We start from the raw sequence: 19527 nt of genomic DNA, 5'->3' as shown, positions 1-19527 counted from the left end.
TGTTACTCCAGGTATTTTTGACTTCCTACTTTTGTATTCCAGTCCCCTATAATGAAAAGGACATCTTTTTTGGGTGTTAGTTCTAAAAGGTCTTGTAGGTCATCATAGAACCGTTCAACTTTGGCTTCTTCAGCATTACTGGTTGGGGCATAGGCCTGGATTACTGTAATATTGAATGGTTTACCAATGGAATATTATTTGGCCATGAAATGGAATGAGGTATAAAATAGTGATACATGCTACAACCTGAATGAACCTTGAAAACATTGCAAGAAGTCACATGTGTTACTCTTGAAACTACAGTTGACCCTGGAACAACATGGGGGTTAGGAGCAAGAAGTCAAAAATTTGTGTGTATCTTGATAGTAAGCCCTCTGTGTCCACCATTCAACATCCATGGATTCAACCAACCTCGAATCGTGTAGTGTTCTCATATTTACTACTGAAAAACATTCACACATAAATGGACTTTGACAGTTCAAACCTGTGTTGTTCAAGGGTCAACTATGTAACTATGTGAGTGTGTGTGTATAAAGAAATGTATATTGGAGGTGAACAGACTGAAAAAACAACTCTTCTAGGATATTAAGAGAAATGGGACGCAGGCAAATCTCTGCCTCCAATAAGGAGAGAAATACAGGCAATACAGGAGTCACCAGTTATAAGAGCAAATACTCTTAGATAGAAATGGCCAGGTAACCAGGACAGGGTGGGAAAATTTGAACTGTAATTGACTAATTGTGGAGGCTCAGTATGGACAACTTTGAGTGTTAAAAACTAGAGGACCTGATCACAGGAGCAAAATTTTGTATTATTTATCTCCAAGAGTTAGACTAGATTCTCACAGTATATCAGAGAAAAATGCCCTCCAGCTTGCAGCAGAGGGGGAGAGGGAAAAGAACCATTTTGAAATATGTCAGAGCACACATACACACGTTAACAATGTCTGCCCCAGGAGAAACCATTTAGCCAGAGTCTAACCTGATAGGATATTATCAGAGCCCAGCTGACCTAAAGGATGAGGAATACCACATCTCTAGTCAGCTTTGGCCTTCCATATGAGAGAAAGGAAAATCTCAACTCTAGCTCACTCTAGACTTTCTATCCCACCCAGTTCAGTTCAGTTCAGTTCAGTCGCTCAGTCGTGTCCGACTCTCCGCGACCCCATGAATCACAGAACGCCAGGCCTCCCTGTCCATCACCAATCCCGGAGTTCACTCAAACACATGTCCATCAAGTCGGTGATGCCATCCAGCCATCTCATTCTCGGTCGTCCACTTCTCCTCCCGCCCCCAACCCCTCCCAGCATCAGAGTCTTTTCCAGTGAGTCAACTCGTCGCATGAGGTGGCCAAAGTATTGGAGTTTCAGCTTTAGCATCAGTCCTTCCAATGAACACCCAGGATTGATCTCCCTTAGAATGGACTGGTTGGATCTCCTTGCGGTACAAGGGACTCTCAAGAGTCTTCTCCAACACCACAGTTCAAAAGCATCGATTCTTTGGTGATCAGCTTTCTTCACAGTCCAACTCTCACATCCATACATGACCACGGGAAAGACCATAGCCTTGACTAGACGGACCTTTGTGGGCAAAGTAATGTCTCTGCTTTTTAATATATTATCAAGGTTGGTCATAACTTTCCTTCCAAGGAGTAAGCGTCTTTTAATTTCATGGCTGCAATCAGCATCTGCAGTGATTTTGGAGCCCAAAAAACAAAGTCTGACACTGTTTCCACTGTTTTTCCATCTATTTCCCATGCAGTGATGGCACCAGATGCCATGATCTTTGTTTTCTGAATGTTGAGCTTCAAGCCAACCTTTTCACTCTCCTCTTTCACTTTCATCAAGAGAGCTGGTAGGAAAAAAAAGAGAGAGAAACACTTATGAAGTTCACCCAGAAGTACAGGCTTCCTGAAACTCTGAGACCTAATCATGGGTCTATAGAAAACTTCCTCTCACCCCTGCATTTCACTGCTACATTATTTAAGGCCTGTTTATGGTAGCTCCTTTTACCCAGGTTTGACCATCCAAAAAAAAAAAAAAGAAATTACAAGGCATTCCAAAATCAAAACAACTTTAAGAAAAACCCATAGCTTGAAGAGGCAGAATAAGCATCAGAACCAATACATTGGGAATATTGGAATTACCAGATTGGGAATTTAAAACAAATGTTATGTACATGCTAATGGATAAGGTAGACAACATGCAAGAACAGATGGACAATGTAAGCAAAGAGATGGAAATCCTAAGAAAGCACCAAAAGGGTAATGCAATAGATCCAAAACACTGAAACAGAAATGAAGAATGCCTCTGATGGGCTTGTTGGTACCCTGGATGTGGCTGAGGAAAGAATATGTTAGCTTGAGGATGCCTCAAATATTAATAGAAACCTTGAAAAGTAAAGAGAACAAAGTTTGTAAAAAGAAAAGAGAGAGAATATCCAAAGTCTGTGGGACTGCTACAAAAGGTATAACATACATGTGGTGAGAATTTCAAGAGAAGAAAGAGAGAAAGTAACAGAAGAAACATCTGAAACAATAATGAGCCTAACCATAGTCAAAGCGCATTCTCTGCCCCAGGGAAACTGCCCCAGAAGTATTTTAGAATAGCCATGGGCCAAGTCCCACTATGTGCCTTTTGTTTCTGTTCTTTTTTAATTGGTGTGTCTGTCACAATTAACTGATCAGAGTCTCATCATTGTAGGTTGGGTGTGTGGAGAGTAGAACAGAGATGTCTTTTGATTCATATGAAGAAGATCTGCACCCAAGGAACCACCTACACACACATACACATATATGTGGAGCTGGTGTAGAAGAAAAGACCCTGGACTTCTAGCCAAATGGTTGAGAATTTGGGAGTCTTGAAATTTACTGGGCATATTTTTCATGCAGAAGACTGTAACTAATTGTATCCAGAGAGTGAATAGAGATAGATTGGAAATCACAACCAGAATATATTACATCTTCTTCAAATAAAAACTGGACATTTTCCCAACCCCATGGATCTTGGCTGGCCTTGAAAATTGCTTTGAGCAATAAAATTTGGTTACAGAGTTGTGTGAGCTCCAGAGACCTGTGCGAGTTAGCAGGGTTCCAGTTTTCATTCCACTGTACTGGGATACAGTTGCTATGTAAAGAAGTTCAAACTATAGTAGGTTTCCAAGCTGTTAGATTTTTATCTGATATAAATTATTTTGCATATGATAGTTGATAAACAGTGTCTCAGTGTAATTTAACAGCCTTTTTTTTTTTGGCTGCACCATGTAGCTTATATGATCTTAGTTCCCCAGCCAGGGATCAAATTCTGGGCCCACTACAGTGTAAGCACCAAGTCCTAACCACTGACCCACCAGGGAATTCCCTAGTACATTTTCTTATTAAAGTTTGAACATCTTTTATATAGCTTGTACTTATTTGCATCATGCAAAATGCCAAGCTGGAATCAAGATTTCCGGGAGAAATATAGTAACCTCAGATATGCAGATGACACCACCCTTACGACAAAAAGTGAAGAGGAACTAAAGAACTTCTTGACGAAGGTGAAAGAGGAGAGTAAAAAGCTGGCTTAAAACTCAACATTCAAAAAACTAAGATCATGGCATCCAGTCCTATCACTTAATGGCAAATAGTTGGGGAAACAATGAAAACAGTGACAGATTTTATTTTCTTTGGCTCTAAAAGTAGTGCAGACGGTGACTGCAGCCATGAAATTAAAAAATGCTTGCTCCTTGGAAGAAAAGCTATGACAAACCTAAGCAGTGTTTTAAAAAACAAAGACATCACTTGGTTGACAAAGGTCCATATAGTCAAAGTTATGGTTTTTCCAGCAGTAATGTACGGATGTGAGTGTTGGACCATAAAGAAGGCTGAGAGCCGAAGAACTGATGCTTTTCAACTGTGCTGTTGGAGAAGACTCTTGAAAGTCCCTTAGACAGCAAGGAGATCAAAACAGTCAATCCTAAAGAAAATCAACCCTGAATATTCATTGGAAGTACTGATGCTGAAGCTCCAATACTTAAGCCACCTGATTCAAAGAGCCAACTCATTGGAAAAACCCTGATGCTGGGAAAGATTGAAGGCAGGAGGAGAAGGGGGCAACAGAGGATGAGATGGTCAGATGGCATTACTGACTCAATGGACGTGACTCTGAACAAACTCTGGCGATAGGGAAGCACAGGGAAGCCTGGCACACTGCAGTCCAAAGGGTCTCAAAGAGTCGAACACAACTTAGCAACTGAACAACAACAACACATTTGCACATATTTTTCTATTTCTCTGCATGGTTGGTGGTCTTTTTACTCGCTCACTAGCTCTTTATGTATCATTGACTCGTCCTTAAAGGTTAGATTTTTTCTTAGTATTCATTTGTGTCAGCTCTGCTTTTGCGTCTCTGCCATGAAACCTTTGTTTGTAATCAAAATATTAAATTTTCCCTTATTATTAATGAATTTTGAGTTACAGTTGGGAATGATTTCCTTCCCTAGATATAGAAAGAAAATCAAGTTTTACAAATAAATATGTGCCCAATTTTGAATAGTGGCAGGTAAATTATGAGGAATTAATGCAGTTCTTTTCCAGGTGGCTATCCAGCTATCTCAAAATCCCTTGTTAAAAAGCACTAATTGCCCCCTACTCATTTTAGAAACTTCACTTTTTATATACTTTATTTCCATGTGCAATTAAGCCTATTCCTTGGTTTTTAATTTTGTTTTTCTAATTGATTTTATATTAATTCATCAATATCATTTGTTTTATTTATGGCATTTTATAGCATGGTTTCATGCACTCTAGAACTCATCCTTTCCCATTGCTCTATTTTTTAAAATGTTTCCCTGGCTCCTCTTGCATGTTTGCATTTTATTTTTCCAAATGAATTTTGTAGTTAGTTTATCTAGATCAAAGAGGCCTGGTGTAATTTATATTTAAATTGCATTAACTCTATAAAATCATTTAAGGCAAACTGACATCTTTGTGATGTACATTCTAATTCAAGATCATGGTTTATGTTTCCATTTGTTCAAATCTATATTTTAGTCTTGTAGGAGGGCTTTAAACTTTTCCTCACATAGGTTCTGAACACTTCTTTTAAGAGTATGAATTTTTCTGGTCTCAAACAGGGAAACACATTCTCATTTATTTTTCAATGAACTGAGAGATTACATTTGTATCCCCCAAGCCAAATAATAGATCCTATTTGTCTTATCTTTGCTGTGGCCCAAGATAAGGATTCTCCCTTACATCTTTCCCATCATATTCACTCCATGTACAGAGAGCATTTAAGAATAATAATAACACTTTATGATCTATCTTTAACTCTAGACAAAACGTGTTGAATGTTCTAATAATTCCCATTGGAACTTGAATGAGTGTTAGTTCCTCCAGGGAGTAACTGGTTCTTTTCATGCCGTGAAATTTATTGAATCCAGTCATATCAGTACAGATGTTATAAATACAAAGGTCTCAAAGATTTGAGTCTCTTTTATTCAGAAATTAGGCAGCAGATTGATCTGAGGTCACTCTGGAGTGGTCGCCACTGCTTTCAGGGACTAGTTGAGTATTGGAAGGTTAATGTGTCTGTGGAAAGGATCCTAAAACCATCTAGATCAACCCACTTCATCATTATCATATGAAGAATCAGAGGTACCCGTTAATGCAGTGGATTATCTAATCTTACATGTCTAGGACAAGATTTGAATCCACATTTTCTCAATCCCAGGTCACTGCTCTTTCTGCTACACCAATTTAAGTGTAAGCTGTACTGGAGGCATCCTTTTCAATATCAGGTATGTGAGTGCAGAAGCAAACCTAGTTTCTGAAATGGGTAAAGTCAGAACAGTGTGGAGTTAGAGAAAGGGCACCAAACATCAAAACAGAAAGTCAAGAGAATGAGTACTTGCCTGTGTAGATTTGCTTAGTAATGGAACAATTTATTTAGAATACATACTTACAGCAGAGTTTTGAGAAAGAAAAGAGAAGAGAAAAACTTGGTTTGATGACAAGATGAAAGGACTTTGATGTGAATTCTAGCTATACATCATTTCAATTGACTTTCAGTGTATTTTGTAAAGTCTTCTTAGATCTCAGTGAGGATTTCCTAAGCAGTCTAGTTTTCATGTTTACAGCTTATTGTTTTACGTAACTTCTCCGTTCCGTTCCGTCGCTCAGTCGTGTCCGACTCTTTGCGACCCCGTGGACTGTAGCCTACCAGACTTCTCTGTCCATGGGATTTTCCAGGCAAGAATACTGGAGTGGGTTACCGTTTCCTTCTCCAGGGGATCTTCCCGACCCAGGGATCGAACCCGGGTCTCCCACATTGGAGGCAGATGCTTTAACCTCTGAGCCACCAGGGAAGTTCTCCATTATCTTGCTCTGTCTCTACATGAATTTGTTTCCTATTTTTCCTAAGTGAACTCTAGAAATAGGAAGTTTCCTGCTGCAAACTGCTTTGGTGAAAATCTATAAAATCCAGCGGTTAAAAAATAGCTGACTTCAGGCAGCAGAGTGTTTAACAGAGATTTTGTATTTACCATATACTTGGAACTATATGAAGGCTTCAGGCTTTAACCATATCACGTTCATGAGCCTTTGAGGTATATGGCATTGGTGGCATGGAACAGGATCATACATGCCTGCATAACTAAAATGGAGAACTAAGAATAAGAGGCTATTTCATTTTTATTCTGAACCATGGCTAATAGAAAATTGAAACAGACTGTTTCTCTGTATCCATTTTTTTCAGGTTGTATTCCCTTACCCCACTCATTGCAAAAACACCAGTGCCTACCCTCCTTTGCATCATTGTGTTACCACTAATAATCAATCATGATTCTCAAACATTGTTCACTCCAGTCTTTCTCTGGCATCATGATGTTTTGAAGAAGGTTGCCATTCCTTTCCCATTCAAAACTTGGCAGCTACCTATGAGATTTTTTTAAGTGTTTCACAAACTAAGGAGTAATATTCAAATAACTGAATTTTTATTTATTTTATAAAGATTGGCATCATACTTTAAGCAAATTGCAAAATCATAAGAATTAACCTGAACTGATATTTTAATTAGTTAGTTAAAATATCTGGAAAGGTCACGGAGGAAATATTTGAGCAATGTGAACAGAAGAATGATACAACAGAAAACTATTATTTGCTGGAGGGAAACCCCTATATTATTTTATGCAGAAAAATCTCACTTTGTATTTAATCACTGTGTTTTTCCTCATTCTCCTCCATCAAGAAGCCAGAGTCCTTCCTGACATCAAACTGAATGGCCTGGAATAATCAGTCGGTCATAACTGAATTCACACTACAGGGTCTTTCCAGTTCTTGGGAACTCCAGATCGTCTATTTCCTGTTTTTCTCTGTAGTCTATGCAGCCACTGTGCTGGGGAACCTCCTCACTGTGTCACCATTGTGTCAGAGCCACGCCTGCACTCCCCCATGTACTTTCTGCTGGGCAACCTCTCCTTCATTGACATGTCTCTGGCCTCATTTGCCACTCCCAAAATGATTGCAAATTTCTTCAGGGAGCCCAGAGTCATCTCTTTTGAAGGCTGCATCACCCAGATATTCTTCCTGCATCTCTTAGGGGGTGTTGAGATTGTGCTGCTGATATCCATGTCTTTTGATAGGTATGTAGCTATTTGTAAGCCTTTACGCTATTTAACCATCATGAACCGGAGAATGTGCCTTGGGCTTGTGACACTTTCCTGGATTGTCGGCATATTCCACGCTATGAGTCAGCTCGCATTTACTGTGAATCTGCCCTTCTGTGGGCCCAATGAAGTGGACAGTTTCTTCTGTGATCTTCCCTTAGTGATTAAACTTGCCTGCATAGACACATACATTCTAGGAGTGTTCATGATCTCAACCAGCAGCCTGATTGCCCTAGTGTGCTTCGTTCTCTTGGTGATTTCCTACTCTGTCATCTTGGTCACTATTAGGCAACGTTCTTCTGGTGGGTCCTCCAAAGCTCTCTCCACCTGCAGTGCCCACTTCACTGTGGTGACTCTTTTCTTTGGCCCATGCATTTTCATTTACGTGTGGCCTTTCACAAATGTCCCAATAGACAAAGTTCTCTCAGTATTTTATACCATTTTCACTCCCCTCTTAAATCCAGTCATCTACACCCTTAGAAATAAGGATGTCAAGGATTCCATGAGAAAACTTAGCAGCTGTGTCTTGAAGTCTAGCAAGACTGATCATAGCCCTTGATTTGCTTTTGCGTGTACAAAAATGAGCATTTACTTTGTTGGCCAACATTGTCATGCTAGTGCAAGAAGTCATATATTTCATGGCAGAACTGTTTTCATCATCAGTCTCATCAGTTACTGAGTTTTGGTCATATTAAGAGTTCCTCACACAGCATACTATTTACAATGGAACATTATCAAACCAATATCCAAAATTTTACCTCACAAGGACTCACTTTTTAGAATATTCAACCGTTGTCAGATGTAGGTATTTATTTGAGTATTAAGACATTCACATGTTTCAGGAAAGAGTGGATTTCCTTACAGGCTCTTATGATTAAGAAAAGGAACAAATGTGAAAGTACCAACACTTGTACACTGAAATAATAGTGGAATTCTTTATTGTTGATGAATAACATTTTAGTTCAAAGGTCAGAAAAAATACTGCAGTTTCTTGGTAAGTGAGGATGTTTACTATTTAATATTTTGTAACCTATCATCAATAATAATAATAATGTTCTTTATTTCAGTCCCTATCCCCTCTTGTGTGGATTAAACAATTTTAAAACAGTACAGTAAACACTAAGAAAATTCTTATAATCGTATTCATATAGAAAGACTCTGGAGTAATATATACCAAATCCCATCCACATTCTTGATCTCCAGAAGATGAAACTAAGATCCAAGGACATGGTAACTTTTCAAGGTCATGTTTTTTAAGGCAGAATTTAGGTCACTCAGGTTTCCCTGGTGGTTCAGAAGGTGAACAATCTGCCTGAACTGCAAGAGACCTGGGTTCGATCACTGGGTCAGGAAGATCCCCTGAAGAATGAAATGACAACTCATTCCAGTTTTCTTGCTGGGGAAAACCCATGGACAGAGGAACCTGGCAAGCTACAGACAATAGAGTCACGAAAAGTCTGACACGACTGAGCCACTAACACTTTCACTTTCTTTCTTTAGATCATTCACCTACAAACTGTTTGTTTTCTAACCAGTACGCTATTTTGGTACCATGATATTTACTGTATCATTTTGTAATCAAATGCCATATTGTAAACATTAATTTCCTAAAAGATCCTTATGCTTAAACACAGTATTGGGGGAACGCATGTACACCCAGGGGGGATTCATGTCAAAACCAATACAATATTGTAAAGTAAAAAAAAAAACAAAAAAAACAGTATTTGACTTAAGAAATCTATGAAACAATGCTCCTTCAACTTAGTTGATATACCTAATAACTAGAGACTTCAGAACATAGAAATAACCTAGTAATATCTATTCATTTTACTGATGATGAAACTAAGAATCAGGAAATAAGGTGACTTTCCCAAGTTTGTATACCTTTAAGATGATAGTGCATGGGGTCGCAAAGAGTCGGATACGACTGAGCAACTTGACTTTCACTTTTCACTTTCATGCATTGGAGAAGGAAATGGCAGCCCACTCCAGTGTTCTTGCCTGGAGAATCCCAGAGACAGCGGAGCCTGGTGGACTACCGTCTATGGGGTCGCACAGAGTCGGACACACTGAAGTGACTCAGCAGCAGCAGCAGCAAGATTATCGATAGAGTCCTACTAAGAAAGTGCCTCTTCTCTTTCTGTCTCTCTTCTCCTCTACCAATTGGACAACAGCTAAATTGCCTTTAAGAGCAATTTGACTATTGTCATTCTGAGAGTTATACATAGGAAAAATGTTAATGCTTAAAAATAAACACTTGCAACCATTTATAGTTTGTTTTCCAATTATCCAGTTGGCTGGCATTGTCAAAATTTGCCTAATATTGTATGTAATATTATATAGCTTGGGTTTAGATAAGGACAGATGTATATATTGATAGATAAATAGATTGTAAAGAGTTGAATATAAAGGTAAATAAATTATTAGGTGAATGGATGGGCAAATAGATGGATATATGTGTTTGGGTGGGTAGATGTATAGCAAGATATAGATGGATACTTACAATAATGAAGAAATGAATATACAGCTTAATATATTGACTCAAGTTTCTGTGTCTGTATGTTGAATGTATACAACTATAAATTGCAATTGTGTTATTTTTTTAAAAATCTATTTGAAAAGTTATTGGACCTGATAGAATTCAAAAGATATATTCTTACATATGTTTCTTATGATGAAGTAGAAAAAATTTATGAATAGGCTTAATGTCACTGGGGAGATGGACTAATGAATTATGTTAGTGAAAAAATATTTTTAAAACCCTGAAAATATTCTCTATGAACATTATAAATCTGTCTTCCCACCTTCTCAACTCTGTTACATCAAATCTACAAGTTGGATGAATATTCATATTTAATTCTGATCAATAGCATATGGTTTGCTAACCACAGTAAGGAATGCTCCATTAGTTGTTTTCTATGCCCAGGCTATGAATTTTGTTTTCCACTTTAACATCCTAACATGCACACTGCTAGAATTAATTATAGCCAAATAAATGTCATAGGTTCCATCACATGAAACTTTGCATGTGCTCTAGAATAAGATCCCAAGCATTAGGAATGCTACATGGAATATTAGCCCCAAAGACAAAATCTAGATAGTTGGCATAAGCACCAACCTAAGAAGTAAGAGTAAAGAATGATCCCAGTTCCCATTCTAAGCTCTCCACTGATGGTGGCTTCTCCCTCCTTGTCTCATATTTTCTATCACCAAATAGCTTTCTGAGGTGCTCTTCAATCTTTCAGTCTCATGACCATAGAGAAGAAATCTAACACTTAGTCCCAATAGTTCACTGTAAAAGATCAACCTAGCAAATGATTTCCAGAAATATTGAACCTAACGTATGATTCCATCTTCACCTCCAAGAGTCATTAGCCTGATTAAAACTGTCTACGGTGCTGTTCTATAGAGTCATGGAATGTCACTTTTTGTTTCTCTTATTTAATTAATTGGATTCCCTATTGTCTATTTACTTCCATTGAGTTTAAACTACTTCACATGTTCATTCCAATTATAGTCTAATAAATAAAATCAGAAGTAAATGTATTTTGAAATGTCAAAATACTTAATATTGTTCAGAAAAGTTAAACGTGTATATAAAATAAAATTGAGATTTGTGTTAGATTGGATGAGTGTCGAGCAATGAGCCATCAGCACCAAACTAGTTTCTTGGTCTCAAAATCCCTTTAGATGTGTTTTTCTCCCAGCAGAAAAGCCACTGCTCCTATTCAAAAGCCACACTTTCTAGTATTACTGTCAGAATTTAAGCAGATAAAATAGCATGTGAAAACAATCCAACAGAATAGAGTCTGGCACACTGGAGAAAAAGAAAAGTTAGTGTTCAAGATGGACAGGAATGCAAAATGGAACTGAAGACATAATCAGGATCCAGATGATTCATATCCTACTATACGCTGTAATTGTTGTATATTCCCCAACCATATTGGTTTTTCTTCTGTAACCCATTTAATGAAGCCTGTTATATTATAAGCTTTGGGGAATAAATATTTGAGAATAAATTCATATATTTAATCTTCATAAACAGTGGAATAACAATGTCAAAATCAACATCACCACTGGGGAGACAAGAGCTAAGTGGTATATGCCTCACCAGGGATGTCCAGGTTTCTTCTGTAATCCTTCTTGCTCCCCTCCAGGTATTATCTGACCTTAATGTAAAGATTTCACCAACTTCTGTGTTATTCCCTCAATGAACATGCACCAACATGTCATTCAGAGAGGCAAGTCTTTTCAGGGTATGGGAGCTAAAGAGATTTTGGGAAATAGCTTCAAGGTGCAAGGTGATGAAAAAAGAAGAGAATAAGAAGGAAAAGGGAATCTTCTTTCCGGAAATTGCTGGGCCAACTTACTAGTCATTGGCAAGTCAACTTACCACACAACATAAAGTTCAGTATACATGTCAAATAAGAAGATTCAAAGATACAGGAGAGATTGGAAAGAGACAAGAAAAACCAGGATATCTTTTCTTTTGCATCTACAACAAAGTATTCAAGCTTAGACTGTATATTTTACACATCCTTTTATATACCAAAATAAGTGAAAATAAGTAAACTTCCATCAAATGACTTGATAAAACTGTAAAAAGTTCTCAAAATAGAAACTGTATGAAAATTGGCCTGTTGCTTCTAGCCTTCTCTCAGTTACCCAGTGCTTCCCCATTGTCTCTGCCATATATATCTAGCATCCCAGAGTTGATAAAAAAAAGTTATAATCAATCGGTTAAGAAAGATATGGAACATTTTACCTTAGCCAAATTAAGAATTATAACCGTAATGTGTGTGTGTGTGTGTGTGTGTGTGTGTGTGTGTGTGTGTGTGAGTCACTCAGTCTTGTCTGACTCTTTGCAACCCCATGGACTGTAGCTCTGGAGAAGGCAATGGCACCCCACTCCAGTGCTCTTGCCTGGAAAATCCCATGGACAGAGGAGCCTGATGGGCTGCAGTCCATGGGGTGGCTAAGAGCCGGACACAACTGAGCGACTTCACTTTCACTTTTCACTTTCACACATTGGAGAAGGAAATGGCAACCCACTCCAGTGTTCTTGCCTGGAGAATCCCAGGGACGGGGGGGCCTGGTGGACTGCCGTCTGTGGGGTCACACAGAGTCGGACACGACTGAAGTGACTTAGCAGCAGCAGCAGCAGCAGCAGCAGCATGGAGTTGTCTTGTGGATTCTAGGAGAATATTGCTGTTTATGGTTAAGCAGGCCATTCTGCTGTTGGGGGAGGTTTGGTCGATACGCGACGCAGATACACAATGCACAGGAGAGGAGAGTAAGGAGACCAAAGAGCAAAGAAATTTTTTAATGTTTTTTCACAGTTTTCTTGCCTTGCTATAGAATGTGAATTTTATTTCACACCAAAGATGGTTGGATGGCATCACCAACTCAATGGACATGAGTTTGAGTAAACTCCGGGAGTTGGTGATGGACTGGGAGGCCTGGCATGCTTCAGTCCAAGGAATTGCAGACTCAGACATGACTGAGTGACTGAACTGAACTGAAGCTCTGGCTGCACAATCCCTTTCCACAACCACTAATATTACATCTTGTTCTCTTGAAATAGTAAACCACATTTAGCTCCTCGGTTCCCTGGCAATTTTTTAAATTAAATTTTTAAAAAAAATTTTGGCCATGCTGTGTGGCATGTGGGATCCTAATTCCCTTACCATGGATTGAACCCACACCCCCTGCATTGAAAATGTAGAATCTTAATTACTAGACCACCAGGAAAGTCTCCCCGCTAGGCACATTTATGCTTCTCTGCCTTTGCCTATGCTATTCCTTCCTTCTGACATACTTTCCTGCAACGTGGCCTTGAAATCTCAGATTCAGCACTACCTCTGCAAACCTTCACTTCATGGGAAATAGATGTGGAAACAGTGGCTGACTTTATTTTTTGGGCTCCAAAATCACTGCGGATGCTGATTGCAGCCATGAAGTTAAAAGACACTTACTCCTTGGAAGGAAAGTTATGACCAAACTGGATAGCATATTAAAAAGCAGAGACATTACTTTGCCAACAAAGGTCTGTCTAGTCAAGGCTATGGTTTTTCCAGTGGTCATGTATGGATGTGAGAGTTGGACTGTGAAGAAAGCTGATCGCCAAAGAATTGATGCTTTTGAACTGTGGTGTCGGAGAAGACTCTTGAGAATCCCTTGGACTGCAAGGAGATCCAACCAGTCAATCCTAAAGGAGATCAGTCCTGAATATTCATTGAAAGGACTGATGTTGAAGCTGAAATTCCAATACTTCGGCACCTGATGCAAAGAACTGACTCATTGGAAAAGCCCCTGATGCTGAGCATTGAAAGCAGGAGGAGAAGAGGACAACAAAGGATGAGATGGTTGGATGGCATCACCAACTCAATGGACATGAGTTTGAGCAAGCTCTGGGAGTTGGTGATGGACAGGGAAGCCTGGCATGCTGCAATCCATGGGATTCCAAAGAGTTGGAAACGACTCAGCAGTTGAACTGAACTGAATTTTAACAATTTCCTGAACAGTACCATATCTTCACACAAACAGTTCTGTCTTTGTAAATCTATCATATTGCTACATGAACAATTCCCTTATACTTTCATAAGTCTGGACAAAGTCTTTCTGTTGTTGAAACATTTAATAACATGCTATATATAAAATGAATAGATGATTGTCACCATTCATTCCCCAGTTAATATTTTAATACATCCATGTATATATGACTATAAAGCATTTCGCTATTTTTTGGACAAAAGTTCAAGAGATAAACATGTGAATGACATTGTATTGCTTTTTAATCATATACATTCTATTTAAAAACATTACAGGGCGGATTCATGTCAATGTATTGCAAAACCAACCAATATAATATTGTAAAATAATTAGCCTCCAATAAAAATAAAAATTAAAAAAAAAATTAAAAACACTCTGTTTAAAAAATCAAATACACTCTATTTAAAAACAACAGCACACTGGCCTATTGAACATTGTGTATTTATTATTTTTTCCCTTGCATGCAATCTTGGACTATGTTGCTGCTAAGTCACTTCAGTCGTGTCTGATTCTGTGTGACCCCATAGACGGAAGCCCACCAGGCTCCCCCATCCCTGGGATTCTCCAGGCAAGAACACCGGAGTGGGTTGCCATTTCCTTCTCCAATGTGTGAAAGTGAAAAGTGAAAGTGAAGTCGCTCAGTCGTGTCCGACCCTTAGTGACCCCATGGACTGCAGCCTACCAGGCTCCTCCATCCATGGGATTTTCTAGGCAAGAGTACTGGAGTGGCTTGCCATTGCCTTCTCCGAATCTTGGACTATATTTCAACTTAAATAAGAAAGCCCCAAAATATAATACCTCTTTTGAAAAACATAGATGTAAAGGGACAACTTTATTTACAGAAATACATCAAAGATTAATAATTGGCACAAATCCAATATTTTAACATTCGTTAATATTAAGTTATTTGACATATCCTATTACAGTATTAAAACCATGGCTTTAAGTTCAAGTAGGCACAACTATTTATATTTCAGTAACCCTGAAATTTTAATCATGTTTAAAACAACAGCAACAATAATAGTATAATTAGCTAGTATTCATAAACCCTTTCGAGTGCTAAGCACTCCTGGTTATATGTACATGTGTTTTGATTTTCACAACATCCCAAGTTGTTAAATATACCATAAAATGTCCACATTTTATGATGAAGAAATTGAGTTTTAGAAACATCAAAAATACATGCTCAGGGTTACACAAGAAATAAACTGGTGGGACTGGAATTCAACCTACAACAGATGGAACCTATCTATTGCTAAATACATGTCCCTCAAAGACAGAGAAACAGATCTTGTACTTTAATGGATCTCTAGCACCCAACAAGGGCCTTAAGCAGAGTAGAGATTCAGCAAATGATTATTGAATTAAAATGAAAGTTTTAGACCTGAGGTTTATATTTAAAAATAAAGATGATAATTTTTGCTAAAGAATGTATATGAGGCAAAAGTATATTTCTACCTTAACCGTTTTTCATTTGTCTAACTGACTTTGAAGCAAGAAGGAATAATTTATGATTTGGTTAAAATTAACAGTATTTCAAATTAAAAATGTGATTTCATACCTAGTCCAAATGCTACATTTTTCCCTAAAGTGCACATCAGTTAACTTCAGGTATTAAATATTTGGCTTGGTTTGTGTTGAAGCATGTCAAAACATTAAAAGTCTGAGATAAATGAAAGAAACTATTAATGCCACTTCTTTCTTTGCAAGGCAGGGGCTTGTGTTTTTCTCCTGGAACTTACAAACTGTCATAATCCACGATGACAGATTTCTTCCTGAACTCTTTTCATATACCTCAGTCAACTTAAGGAGATGCAACCTATCGGTATATTGTTATTCAGAGAAATCTCAAAGTATTAGGGAATTGTATCTAGTTTTTCCATGCCACCCCCTTTTAGCAGTGGAAAACTGGAAAGTGTTTTATTGTTTTTCTGCTGTACATCTTAAGCCACAATATTACAGACATCCTAAAACTGAATATCAAGTTTTGTGTTTGACAAATAGTGGTTGCTGCTGCTGCTGCTGCTGCTAAGTCACTTCAGTCGTGTCTGACTCTGTGTGACCCCACAGACGGCAGCCGACCAGGCTCCCCTGTCCCTGGGATTCTCCAGGCAAGAACACTGGAGTGGGTTGCCACCTCCTTCTCCAATGTGGTTAGACTTATACAATTGTTCTTCAAATGCATACTTATTAAAAATGAAGTACAGTTTAGATAGAAGTCTACCTTGGTGAGAAGAAAAAATGAAATGACATTTTGAGAAACCATTCCCATTCTGTCCATTTTTCACAAAATAGTTACAACGGGCAATTACATTTATTATCCTCATGTTACAGATTAAAAAAGGAATAAAGAGGTAAAATGACTCTCCAGAATAACACAACTAGGAAATGACAAATCCAAGATCTAATTCTAAGTCTCATGTATATTTAGAACAATGAGCTTTGCCCCTTAATGGTGATTCAGCCTCTGGCTTTATGGATTCTCTAGACTTTAGGTTCTCCAACTGTGAGGGAAATTGATTGACCAGCTGATTTTCAAAGACTTTCTTGTAATAAAAAAAATATATTCAACATAATATTTACTATACCAAATTAGGAAGAATTGTGCAATATATATCTTAAACAATTGCCATCTTTTCTTTCCACAGGCTACCTTATATTGTATACTCAAACTGAGACTAATAGTAATTGGGGAAAATTTATTTGGAAATGAAAAATTTATCATGAATTTAATAGTTTATAATTTTTCAAACATTTAGTCTGGGGTATTAATAAATTCATCAGATCTATGATAGCAAACCAGGTTTTGAAAGCCAGTCAGATTTGAGTAGTTTACTTTCTATGGTTTAAACTTTACAATTGATGTTTGATTAATTATTTGCTATATCAAGTGTGATAGTGATCTACATACTTATTGAGAAAGGTATTATTAAATCTTGTATCCTCTGAACTGTTCTCTTTTGTTCAAAATTGACTCAGAACTCAAACAGTTGTATCCACTGAATCAAGATTGTTCAACAATATTCGAAAGAGCTTCTTCATAATATAAATTTTCCACAAAAATATTCCAATGCCATGAAAAGACCTGTTATGTCCAACATTCTTAATTAAGTTCTGCAAGTGGACAACGTCAGAATACCATAACACTTTGAGTGAGAATGTTCTGGGTTAAAAGACAAAAGAGCAATATTTTATCTCAGGCTTCTCTAAGAACCTGGATCTATGTTTCTAGAATTCAGAAGTCTATGAATTCCTGAATTTATGTTCACAATTTTGATAATATGTGCATTTTTCCATAAAGATAACCTATACATTTCAACAGATTTTCAAATGGATCCATAATTGCAAAAGACTTACAAACGTTGCACTAACATTTAGGCATGATCCTTCACATCTCTCAATTTTAACTTCTGATTTTCATGAATTTAGACTAAATGACTTGAAAGATTCTAACTTTAATTTTCTATTGTTCTGAGAACAAAACTGATGATACTAAATCTCAAGTAGGAGATCTCTGCTCATTGTACTGAATATATTGGAGTAGTTTTCCCAAGAGTTAAATATTGGTTACTTAGTTTCTTCTTCACAGCTGTTTTCACTTCCTGGTTTCTCAGAGTATAGATAAGTGGATTCAGAAAAGGGGTAAAGATGGTGTAGAAAACAGAGAGAACTTTGTCCACCAGGAAGTCTGTGAAAGGCCACACATAGATAAAGATGCAGGGCCCAAAGAACATCAACACAACTATGAAATGTGCAGTGCAGGTAGAAAAAGCCTTAGATGATCCAGTGGAGGAGTGGTCCTTGATAGTGACCAGAAGAGTGATGTAGGAAGTGAGCAAAAGCAGAAAACTTACAAGAGCAATCACACCACTGGTTGAAATCATGAAGATTCCAAGAACATATATGTCTATACATGCCAGCTGGATGACCGAAGGTCACAGAAGAAACTGTCTACAACATTGGGACCACAAAAGGGTAAATAGAGGGTAAAAGCTAACTGGCTCATTGTATGCAAGAAGCCCACTGTCCAAGAAGTTGCCACAAGCCCAACACATACTCTTTGGCTCATAATTGATGAATAATGGAGAGGTTTGCATATGGCAATGTACCTGTCAAAAGACATGGAGATGAGCAGCACAATTTCAGTCCCAGTGAAGAGGTGCAAAAAGAAGATCTGAGAAATGCATCCCTCAAAGGAGATGGTCTTGTGCTGAGCAAAGAAGTCCACGATCATCTTTGGAGTGGCAAAGGAAGACAGACACATGTCGATGAGAGACAGGTTGCTGAGCAGGAAGTACATGGGGGAGTGAAGGTGTGGGGTGGACAGTACCGTGAGCAAAATCAGGCAATTGCCCAACATGGTCATTAAGCAGAAAACAGAAAACATCACAAAAAGGAAAATCTGGAGCTGAGGAGAATCAGTAAGTCCAAGTAACACAAATTCAGACACTCTGGAATGGTTGATTCCCGCCATTGATCTGCAGGCTCTGGTCTATAATGACAAAATGGTACACAATGACAGAGTTAGAAAATGCAGTACTTCTACAATTACACTTGAAGGAGTTATAATATCAGTTAATAATTAACTAGAATATTGATTGCCTAAAATCTAACTTCTAACTAGCACAGTAAATATTTTTCTTTTTGGAACCACTTAACAATCTGTGTCAGATGTCACTACAAATGGAAAACTTCTTGGTTTGATCACCATCAAGTACATGCTGGATTATACTCATCACATACCTATACAAAAATATTCTTTTCTGAATACTGGCTGAGGAGTTACATAATCCACAGAGGAAGAGTACACTCAGTAATTGGGTTCTACTTAGCAAGTAAGGTAAATAAAAATTTTCATGGGGGTGAACCTCTCAAAGTTTTCTGTTAAACCAAAAAAATGAAATTTATGTTTGATCCACTATTGTTAAAACCCTGGATTTAAATAAGAGTTTAATGTACTGATTTCAGGAAGCCTATTTCTTATCCTAGGAGAATGATAAATGATTTTTCCTTTAAGTAAATTTCTGTTTTCACAGCTACAAAAAATTCCACTTTCTTTCTAATTTCATTCATACGTTTTCAAATTGTTTTGCTAGGACTACTACTACTACCACTAAGTCACGTCAGTCGTGTCCGACTCTGTGGGACCCCACTGATGACAGCCCACCAGGCTCCCCCGTCCCTGGCATTCTCCAGGCAAGAACACTGGAGTGGGTTGCCATTTCCGTCTCCAATGTGTGAAAGTGAAGTTGCTCAGTCGTGTCTGACCCTTAGCGACCCCACGGACTGAAGCCTACCAGGCTCCTCCATCCATGGGATTTTCTAGGCA

At 38.0% G+C, this 19527-nt stretch overlaps 2 pseudogenes; one reads left to right on the top strand and one right to left on the bottom strand.

The window, feature by feature from the left end:
* The first annotated feature begins 7258 nt into the window (after positions 1–7258).
* On the top strand, positions 7259–8205 carry LOC148776930 (olfactory receptor 4K3-like; annotated as a pseudogene).
* A 9511-nt stretch (positions 8206–17716) lies between these two features.
* On the bottom strand, positions 17717–18672 carry LOC148776929 (olfactory receptor 4K2-like; annotated as a pseudogene).
* Positions 18673–19527: the final 855 nt, after the last annotated feature.

This window comes from Moschus berezovskii, chromosome 9 (genome assembly GCF_049115385.1).
Source record: "Moschus berezovskii isolate FMDL1 chromosome 9, NW_MosBer_1.0, whole genome shotgun sequence".
In the NCBI taxonomy this organism is placed as follows: Eukaryota; Metazoa; Chordata; class Mammalia; order Artiodactyla; family Moschidae; genus Moschus; species Moschus berezovskii.
Note: the sequence above shows the minus strand (reverse complement) of the source record. Positions and strands in the feature narration are given on the sequence as shown.